Genomic DNA, 10,743 nt, shown 5'->3' with positions numbered 1-10,743 from the left:
AAGTCTGTCTTTATTTTCAGTCACTGTCCTTATCAGCTCTTCATACTCTTCAGATGCAAACATGGAGATTCAAGGCATACGTCGATTACTCTGTCGCTTACTTTTATTTCGTCCATATTCATTCTGAACAGCGTATCAGGGACGATATTTTGCGCGCCCTTTCTGTGCTCAATCTCAAAGTCGTAACCCTGTAGTTTCAGGATCCATCGCGCCAGCCTGCCAGATATATCCTTTTGAAGCATTAGCCACTTGAGGCTCGCATGGTCCGTAATTATTGTAAAGGGGAGACCCTCGACGTATGGCCTGAATGTCTTCACACTTACGATCGCCGCGTAGCATTCGAGCTCTGTAATGCTGTAGTTCTTTTGTGCTTTGCTAAGCTTAGCTGACACATAAGCCATTGGTCGTTCGATTTGGTCGTCGTCCAATTGAAACAAAACCCCACCCACTCCGTCTGTCGATGCGTCACATTGGATATAAAAGCACATTGGATATAAAGTCCAGATGTGTCAGTACGGGCGCCGAAATCAAACATTGTTTAAGTTTCTCAAAGGATTCCTTGGCTCCGTCAGTCATCGTGAATTTCTTAATTTTGTCTTTTGAAAGGCAGTCGTGCAATAGTCGCATAATCCTGAATAAAACGACGGCACCAACCTGACAAGCCAGGGAACCGTCTGAGCTATTTCCGGGTTTTAGGTCCAGGAAAGTCCCTCACAGCTGCAATCTTGTTGACACCCGTTCTGATACACCCATCCCCGACTACGTAACCGAGACATCGCACTTCTTTGTAACAGAACTTGCTTTTTTCTACGTTTATTGTCAATTTTGCATCACGCAAATACCGAGCGACCTTTTATAACAAACATATATGAGACGATAGATCTTCTGAACACACTAACAAATCGTCAAGATAAACAAATACACATTCACGTAACGAAGCGGGTATGACCTTGTCCATTAAACGACACATTCTTTGTGCCACGTTACATAGTCAAAAAAGGCATAACTGTGAATTGGTATAATGGTCGACCTGATACTGTAAGCGCCGTCTTTTCCCTAGATTTCTTTTCCAACGAAATCTGACAAAACGCGTCTTTAAGATCAATAGCTGAAATATATCTAGTATTTTGAAGTCTGCTGAGAATACCCTCTATATATTGGAGTGGGTACGCACCCTTCACTGTACTTGCCATCTCCTTGCAAGCATCTAAGCAGAGGCGGTGTTTTGTGCCTTTGATTACTAAGGAGACTGGTGAACTCCAGCTACTGTTGGACTCCTCAATAACTCCCATGCTCAGCATTCGATCTAGTTCAGCATAAACTAATTTCTGGATTGCAGGTGAAATAGGGTAATGTCGCTGTTTTACTGGCAAATTCTTATCAGTGGCCTCAATGAAATGTTCTTCTAACTATGTCCGACCTAACCCTGATACCGAAAATTAGGGGAATTGTGACTTCACCCACTCTAACGCGTTGGATTGTTCTAAAATCAGTACGTGCTTCACGGCGTCGAAGGACAGGTTACCATTGGCGGGATCAAGTTTAGAAACCCTAGCACCATCCTCACTCACATTCATCCCCTTGTTCACAACACTCATTCCGAAGGCTTGCCAGAAGTTGACTCTTAAATACACCTGTTGTTGTAAACCAGGCACTATTAAAAACTCTAACTCTCTTGTAGCATTATCCCACAACACTGGTACCTTGATGGCCCCATTACTGCGGTCTCCTCACCATTGGCAGTTCTGATATTTTGGCCCTTAATTGGCAGAATTAGGTCCTCATTACCCCGCAGTAGCATACTCGCGTCCTTGCCCAGGGAGCTAGCTCCTGCCCCCGAGTCCAACAGCGCTAGTACCTCGTGACCCCCAATTTTAGTCTTGGCAAAGAATCGGTTATCCCCCTTAACAGTGTCTATTGTTGAAATTAGTTTATTATATATTCTCTTAAAGTTTCTTTTCTTTTCCCTCATCTTGGCTTCTTAAAATTCCTGCTTTTTTTCTTACTGGCTCTTCTGACCTCTTCGCAAAATATTCTTCTACGATCCTCTTAATATAATAGTTTGCACTGATGTAAACTTTTTATTTCCTGTTTCCTTACTATTTCATTCTTGACTTTAATTTCATTTTCCTTTTCTCTCCTCTAAATCTTTACTTCCTCACTTCCCCGTTGTAGTCTCCTGGCTGAAACCCCCGGTTATCTCCGCCAGTTTGGAGTTTCTCCTTATCATTTTAGAAGACACAAAAGGACGAGTCACTATCACAAACAAAACACATCATATTGTGGAACGAGGACCTACATTTAATTTCCTTTTGGGCTTCGGCCGGGTTTTTAGCAAAGTGATCCACCGGCATGCCACACGCGAAACACGACCATCTTGGACGCGAACGTCAAATTTGCTATGTAGGATTTGAGGTTACCCATAATTATGCCGACCATTTCTTTTTGCGGAGTCTGATAGTCATGATGTGTATTTCGCTATAAACATCGTCGAAACTCTCATTCGGAATCTGCTTTTGTTCCATGATTTCACGGATGATTTCATAGTCAAACTGAGCAGTCTTGAAGTGGTTTAGCAGTTCCGCATTCAGCTCGAAATAGCCAAACTCGGAACAATCCGCCTGGTCCTCGTGCACCTGCCAATACCACTTCAAGGCGCCGCCAGAAACCCTCAAAGTCCCTGAAAAGCTGGAAGAAAGAGATGTTGTTCTGCTCACGTAGTTTTTCGACGCGAAAGATAAAACTCTCCACACTTATCCCTTTGCTATCAAACTTTATGTGCCACTTCTCGAGGTAAATTTTCTTCCACCTCGGTGGCTCTCGCGTGTCATGACTAGCTATCTCCATACTTCTGCTATCAACGTGTTCATCAGCACAATTCCTGGCCTTTTCTCTACGTCCTCTATTCCCCGGAGTTGATACTGCGTTGGAACGATGACCGAGAGCTTGAGCGGACGTCTCCATTTCGGCTACTCGGACGCTGAGCTTCGAAACATTGTCCCTCATGTGCCTTATCTCATTCAAACACTGCGACATCATATCGTTTTGTTGCGCCATTATTGCCATTAGACGACTCAGTTGCTTGATACTAGTCGCAGTGTTGGCAGGTTCATTCCTCTGATCTTTGGAACCGCCAGCATACGAGTCCCTGGATGGTTCGCCTCCCACGAAGTGGTCGTTCCCTCCAACTCCAACAACACTACCTTCCGACATTTGACACAACAAATCAAGTTCTCGTAAAAACTAATGCTGTTTTTGTTGGACTCTCCAAATGATATTTCGTTCGTTATGGACAAGGTGCTCGTTCGCTCGGTGGTAATCGTGCCAAAAATTATACTGGCGCATCCATTGAAAAATCCGAGGGAACGAAATCTATCGGACGTATCAATTTGGTTAAAAATAGAACCGACAACCTGGTTCTCTACGGCACGTGAAACGCTACGAGTAATTGGCCTATCTTTGCTAAGAATACCCAAACTGCGTATCGCTCTGCCCTAGTTTTCTGCTTCAGATATTCACTGACTCAAAACAAATTTTAACTTTAAACAGGAATTCAAAGAGTACGCACGTATAAACCGTGATAACAAAAACTAAGTTCAATTAAAATATTGCCCAAAATTTCTAAAAAAAATTCTGCAAAAAAATAAATAGATAAATCCAAGAAACGCTAAAGAAATTCACCCAAAAAATTCAAGAATTTCAAAATGTGTACATATGCATGTATGTATGTACATATGTATATTCAATAAAAGAAACGCAAAAATCATACAATTCAAGTTGAGTGTTATGATCAAAAAATAGAGAAGTGGTAAATAACAATGTGAAATCGTATGCCAAATAGATATATGATTATATAAGTAGTAGATATAAGATACTAGCTTTTACCCGCGTGATTCACCCCTCGTCTTTATACAAACATGAAAATTACTTATGTAAATTATACCCTCTTTCTGCTGCAGGTGTTTTTATTTAGGTTTAAATATCTCCAATATATTATATAATAGAAGAAATACTATCTAATTTCTTACGAATAGTACTCTAATATGATACTTCAAAGTATCTATTAACATAAATGCATTTTCTAATACAATTATCATACATTTTAATTTAATTTTTACATTTAAAGTTTTGGGTTTTACATTAACGCATTCTTGTTTATTGTCATTGCAAAAGCTAAGCGAACTGGAAGGAATTAAAGGAGTCATGTGACTTGTGGTTCCGAAGTTACGGCTGATAACCTTACTATAAACCAGGGCTGCAAGCCACTGCAAAAATCGGTGCGGTTTGGTTCAGTGGTTCGAACCATTTAGAAAAAGCTTGTACCGGTACAAGAACCGGTTCACGAGCATCCCTGAACCGCCGTTCGGTTCGGTTCAAGTGGTTCAATTTCTTAATGCTAAAGTATTTAAATATTCACATGTAGGGTGATGGAAAAAATAGGGACGCGACATTTTATCAAGTATTGGCTATTTTTCTTTTCTTTATTTAATGCTTATATTTTTTAACCATATAAACCCAATTTTCAAACTTTGTGCAAAAACTATGAATATTCTGCACAGTTTCATCTAAATTGCAAAGTTTTTAATAAGAATTTCTAGGAAACAAATTTTAAGTTTTAAGTCGATTTTTAGCAATTATTTACGGATTTTCTTCCATCAAAGTATGTATGTTGGACAATTTTTTTCTTTGGAAGAAAACAAAAAAATAATTTCAAATCAACGCGATCAAAGTGAAATTAGAAAAATTTTAATAAACTTTTTAAGGTTTGAATAAGTGGTGAGCCTAGTCGAGTATGTAGATTAAAACAGCATACTCAGAATTTTGAATTGACCCTCAAAATCTTGGCTTCATGTTGAAAACCTCATTTTCGGTAGGCTGGAGCTTAAACTTGGCTTAACTTCATGTGTACATGATCAAATACCGATATTACCACCTTTTTAATGATTAATAATTAATTACTTAAGAAGAATGTTAATTAATTCATTAATTTTATTTCCATCATTATTTCATTATTTTTGACATTTTTTAATTACACGATTAATATGATTATTTGATTAATTTCTATTATCAATCAACAAGCCAAACTATAGACAAAAATTAAGAATACATATTTAATAAACGCTTGAATTGTTTATTTATTTTATTCTTATCCAAATCTCAAATTTTAAACGTAAATTATTACTTTTATAAAATTAAAAAAAAAAATAGACTGAAATGTGCAAAGTTAATGAATTTAATTTGTTTTAACGAAAACTTTTATTTCTATTTTAGTTCACTCAAAAATGAACTAAAGTATTCATTTTATTTTTAACTAAAATGTTTTCTTTTGCATATTCAATATTATTATAAAAGATAAAAATGCAGTATTTATTTACCTGAAACCTTTTACTTTTAATAAGATTTAATGAAAAATGCATTTAAATTTATGTTCGAAAATTTAAAATATTAATTTATTTATTTTTGCTTTTAATTAAAACTCAAAAAATTTAACACTAATTATTGGAAAATCTAAATAAAAATGTGTAATATATTAAAGTGTACTTAATCAAACGTTTTTTATTGTATATTCATGAATTCATTTAATTTTTTGACTCCCAAAGTAGTGGTTTTGGTCCATAATTGGACTAGTATTTTTCTGCCTATTTTGAACTAGTATGAGACTAGTATATTTCTGACCGCAATCTGACAATTGCCATCTCGTAGGACATCCCCATGTAAAAAATACCAGTTGATTGCATGAAAAAAAGATAGTTGGCTGACTAGTTGGGCATGTGGTACATACTAGTTGTGAGGTAGTTTACAACTAGTACATTTGACTACAGGGTCGATATATAACAACAAGCATATAAATGCAAATTTCAAACTTTGTACGAAAATTAGAAAAAATCTACAAATTTCAACAAAATTGCATCTAAGATTCAAACTTTTTAATCCAAACTGCAAAAATCCGAATTTTATAAATTTTTTATTTAACAAGCATTGTTAAGCATTTTCTTCTATATAAAAAAATAAAGCATTCTTTATATGAGGTAAATTACATCTGGGAGTTGCCATCAATCAAAGAATTTTTTGCATTTTTACTATACGGGTTGCATTTTTGGACCAGGTATTACAAAACTTGAAAAATGCTTTAGAGAACTTTAATTTTTGAACCGAACGTTTTTTGGAGTGGTTTTCGGTTCGGTTTTGGCCTTTCAAAATAAAAACGGTTCGGTACGTGGTTCGGTTCGAAGCCCGAAAAAAGCGACGATTCGGTTCAAAAACCGGTTCGGTTCAAAACCGGTTTGCAGCCCTGCTATAAACACCTACCATTGATATGTTTGCATACCAAATTTCAATTTTATGTGGCTTATGGTTCCGAAGCTATGGCTGATTAAAAATTCTACGACTATGAGATATGCTACGCCCCCTCCTACAAAGTCATTTATATATACCTTACTATAAGCATCTACCATAAATTTGTATACATACCAAATTTCAAGTTCATGTGACTTATGGCACCGAAGTCATAACTGATTTAAAATTTGCAGGCATATGGGAGGTGCCACGCCCCTCGCAAAATCGACACCATATTTGCAAACAAAACCATACCTATAACCTTCCCGGGCTAAAAGCAAATAAGTGTGCAAAGTTTCGTGCGATTCCGTGCAGTGGTTCAAAAGTTATAACGTAATAAACAGACATTCACATTTATATATATAGAAAATATCGTCGTTTAAAGTACAAACCCGCGTATCAACAAAATGCAGAACCGCGTATCAAGATAATGCAAAACCGCGTATGTGAGGTGGCATAAATTATTTCCTAGAGAGTAAAAACATTCATATTTCAAAATGGTTTTCTTTTTTATAAAGCAATCGCATTTCTGGCTAGGATATTTCAGGACGAATGGATAAGGATTAAGCCAAGAGTTTGTGTGAGCAAATCCAATTTTTGGCAGCCAATGCCATTTACGCGGTTTTGCAGAATGACTTTAAACGACGATATGTTTGTATATATGCATGCACTAAAAGGTATTAATTAGTCCTATATATTCAAATGAGGTTACAAATAAAAGAAATGTACTGAAAAACAAAATTAGTTCACGTTTTAATTGTTCTTTTCAAATTGTTCTCGCAAATATTAAAAAAAAAAATTATTTTTAATGATTTGATCGGTGTGTGTGGTGTTGCCTTGGCGAGGTCATGTTGAGAGTAATAAGGCCGTATGCCCCCTGTCCAAAGTCAAGTCAGCTAATTCCCCAGTTATAAAAAGTTATGCACTACTCCACTCGGTGGTTAATCATTACGTGTGGTTGCCATACTTTCCTTACCCCATTCGAAGACGCGCTGTAAGCCTTACTTACTGATAATGCTGGACTACCAGTTATATAGATTGAACAGCTGCCTTCACACAAAAAGAAAAACAATTTAAATTAATCTAAAATCCCCCTCAATCTTTATGCTAAAGTCACCGCCAACTACCACTTAGGGCCGGTTGTTCAATGTCTGGTTATCACTACTTGCCGGTTAAACATCATTATCGACGTTTTCGACATCATGCATACAACATGTGATCGATAAAACTGTCGTTGTATTTAACCGGAGCTTCTACCTCCGATTAGTGCTAATCAGACATTGAACAACCGGCCCTTAAACAAAAGAGGGAATCTTATGAAGGAACTTTGTAAGCGGCTAAGCAGAAATTTTCTCGTTATCATGACGTTATCGTAACGGTAAGGCAATACTATTGGAAAAAGGGCCGCAAGGTGGCGCTGGAGTCGATTTATTGCTAAAAATCGTCAAGTGAAGTCATTCGGAGACACCAGGGATCAAAATCAAACTACCATCGTTAAATATACCACCATAACCCTTGCGGCCCTTGCTTTACGGCAACTAAACAAAATAAAGCAATTCTCGATGAATGCCTACAAATTCAATTGTAAGATATGTATGGTATTTCGTCTGAAATAAGTGTGTGTGTATTGGATTTCTGTAGACCAATGATGTTTTCCCATTTTGAAATTGCCACCACCTTTTTTATAGAGATTCAAGGACGATTCACCATCGAGCCGGACCATTGTTGCCGCAAAACTTCTTCACGGACATATCTTTTGACCGGGACGAAGTTCGCCGGGTCTCCTAGTTATAAATATAGAGAGAAGTCCCTTTTTTGTAACAGGTAATCTCGCGAACGGCTGGTCCGATTTTCATGAAATTTTGTATATAAATAGCTTTCAGCAACCACCATGTCATAGGCCATGTCTCCGGTAGGTGGACCAGGGACCGATCTATTCGAAAAAATCATATTATGGTCCGATTTGCTTAAAATTTGGTACGTAGGCAGGTTTTTGCCTGGATTAGCATATAGGATCCTTATTTTCGGGAAGTGGACCAGGGACCGATCTATTCGAAAAAACCGTATTTATTGTCCGAGTTACTTAAAATTTGGTACGTATGTAGCTTTTTGCCTAGATTAGCATATATGATTCGTTTTTCCGGGAAGTGGACCAGGGACCGATCTATACGAAAAAATCGTATTTATGGTCCGATTTGCTTAAAATTTGGTACGTAGTGACACTTTTGCCTAGATAAGCATAGGTATATGATTTGTTTTCCGGGAAGTGGACCAGGCACCGATCTATTCGAAAAAAAAGGTATTTATGGTCCGATTTGCTTGAAATTTGGCGCTTTTTGTCTAGATTGGCATATATATATATATATGATTCCCTTTTTCGTAAAGTGGACCAGAGACCGATCTATTCGAAAAAGACTTATTTATCGTCCGGTTTGCTTGAAATTTAGTACGTAGGTAGCATTTTCCTACATAAACATATAGGATCCATTTTTTCTTCTAATATGTTCTGTTCTGCTTAATATTTGGCGCGTAGGCAGCTTACTGCCTGGATTAATATACAGGATACTTTTTTCTTATAGGTGGACCATATTCCTATTTGCTTGAAATTCGGTACACGCATTATATAGATAGACATACATAGAATAGAATTGCATGATTGTTTTATAGTTATATGTGTTTTAAGGCGCCGAAAAGCAAGCGGTTATTGACTATTTATAATAATAATAATAATAGATTGGCGCTTGCACATATGTTAGTGTTTGGCCGAGCTTCTCCTCCGACTTGTGGCGTGCGCCTTGGTGTCGTCACACAAAGCGGAGGGACCTACAGTTTTACGCCGGCTCCGAACGGCAATTGTATTTTTATGAGAAGCTGTTTTTCATGGCAGATATACACTCGGAGGTTTGACATTGCCTGCCGAGGGACGACCGCTGTTAAGAAAAAAACCTTTTTCCATATTTTTTTGCGATGTTGCTTTGACCAGGGCTTGAACCCAGGTGCTGATGAGTGAAAACGCGCACTGCTTACCACTACACCACAGCGGCCGAGACTTTGACTATTTATATATACTTATTATCTATACCAATTATATTAAGAGAAGGGCCATCTTTTTATAAGAGGTGATCTCGCGAACGGCTGTACCGATTTTTTTTTTTTAAATAGGCTTTTTTAGTTATAGGCACCCCATATTTCTGGAAGCATTTGTGGTAGAGTCCTGGAACTCGGTATGAAGATTTTGAAATCAATCCCACACTCTTGGAGAAAAGTGGGGGCTAATGGAAAAAAGGGTGTGGCGCCTTCCAAACATACGGAAACTTTTACTCTAACGACCGAAATGATTTTAATGAAATTTTTGTCCTAAAGTCCCTGTATAGCTTAGGTTCACAATTTAAAACACCAAGTGGCGCTGGAGTCGAGTTATTATTAAAAATCGTATTTATGATCTGATCTGGCTAATATTCAAAATATGTATTGGTAACGTGAAGGGAAATATTTCTGCGAAAAACATTGCTCGGAAGGTGGCTGTGGAGTCGGGATATTCCTAAAAATCGTATTTATGGTCCGATTTGCCTTATAATCGAGATGGATATTGGTAACGGTAGGGACAAGATTGCGCTTGAGTCGATTTATTGCTAAAAATCGTCAAGTGAAGTCATTCGGACACACCAGGGATCAAAATCAATCTACCACCGTTAAATCTACCACCATAACCATTGCGGTCCTTGCTTTACAACAAAATAAAGACAATTCTTGATGAATGCCTACAAATTCAATTGTAAGATATGTATGGTATTTCGTCTGAAATAAGTCTAGGTATATTGGATTTCTGTGGACCAACGATTTCTCCCATTTTGAAATTGCCACCACCTTTTCTTCACTGACATAACGCTTTCGTTAGGTTATTTAAGACGGTAATGGAGGATATGCTTTGATATGACCACAAAACCAAACATGAACGTGAATTGTGGTGAAAACGTTGTACCAAATGTTTGAGTTAAGAGATACAATTTTGGGCGAGACGAAGCTCACCGGGTCTGCTAGTACATTTATGTTCTTATTTGATATTAGTTTTTTTTTTGTGCGTTCCTTTACTTTTCCTCTTATTCTCTTTTAGTGAGCGTATTTTGCTTACGCTCTTGAATTTTGACACTTTTCAGATTTTAGTCAGAAAAGATAAGGAATGGACCTATTAAAAGCGAAGAAAACAAAAACAAAATCACTTCAAGTTGATTTCGATACTTCGCTTGAATTCTATAAGCAGACATAACTACACACTTAAAGCAAAAAACATACAAATGGGTATTATTTTTGTTGTTGTTGTCACGTTTTTCGTTTCATCGAGTTTCATATCACTCCCGCCGCTCAAGAAGCGAGCGAAAGAAATCCTTTTTCCTGGCTTGGATTGGT

Source organism: Rhagoletis pomonella, unplaced genomic scaffold, assembly GCF_013731165.1.
Source record: "Rhagoletis pomonella isolate Grant_MI unplaced genomic scaffold, Rhpom_1.0 Rhpom_scaffold_00002, whole genome shotgun sequence".
Lineage (NCBI taxonomy): Eukaryota > Metazoa > Arthropoda > Insecta > Diptera > Tephritidae > Rhagoletis > Rhagoletis pomonella.
This window is presented reverse-complemented; position numbering follows the sequence as displayed.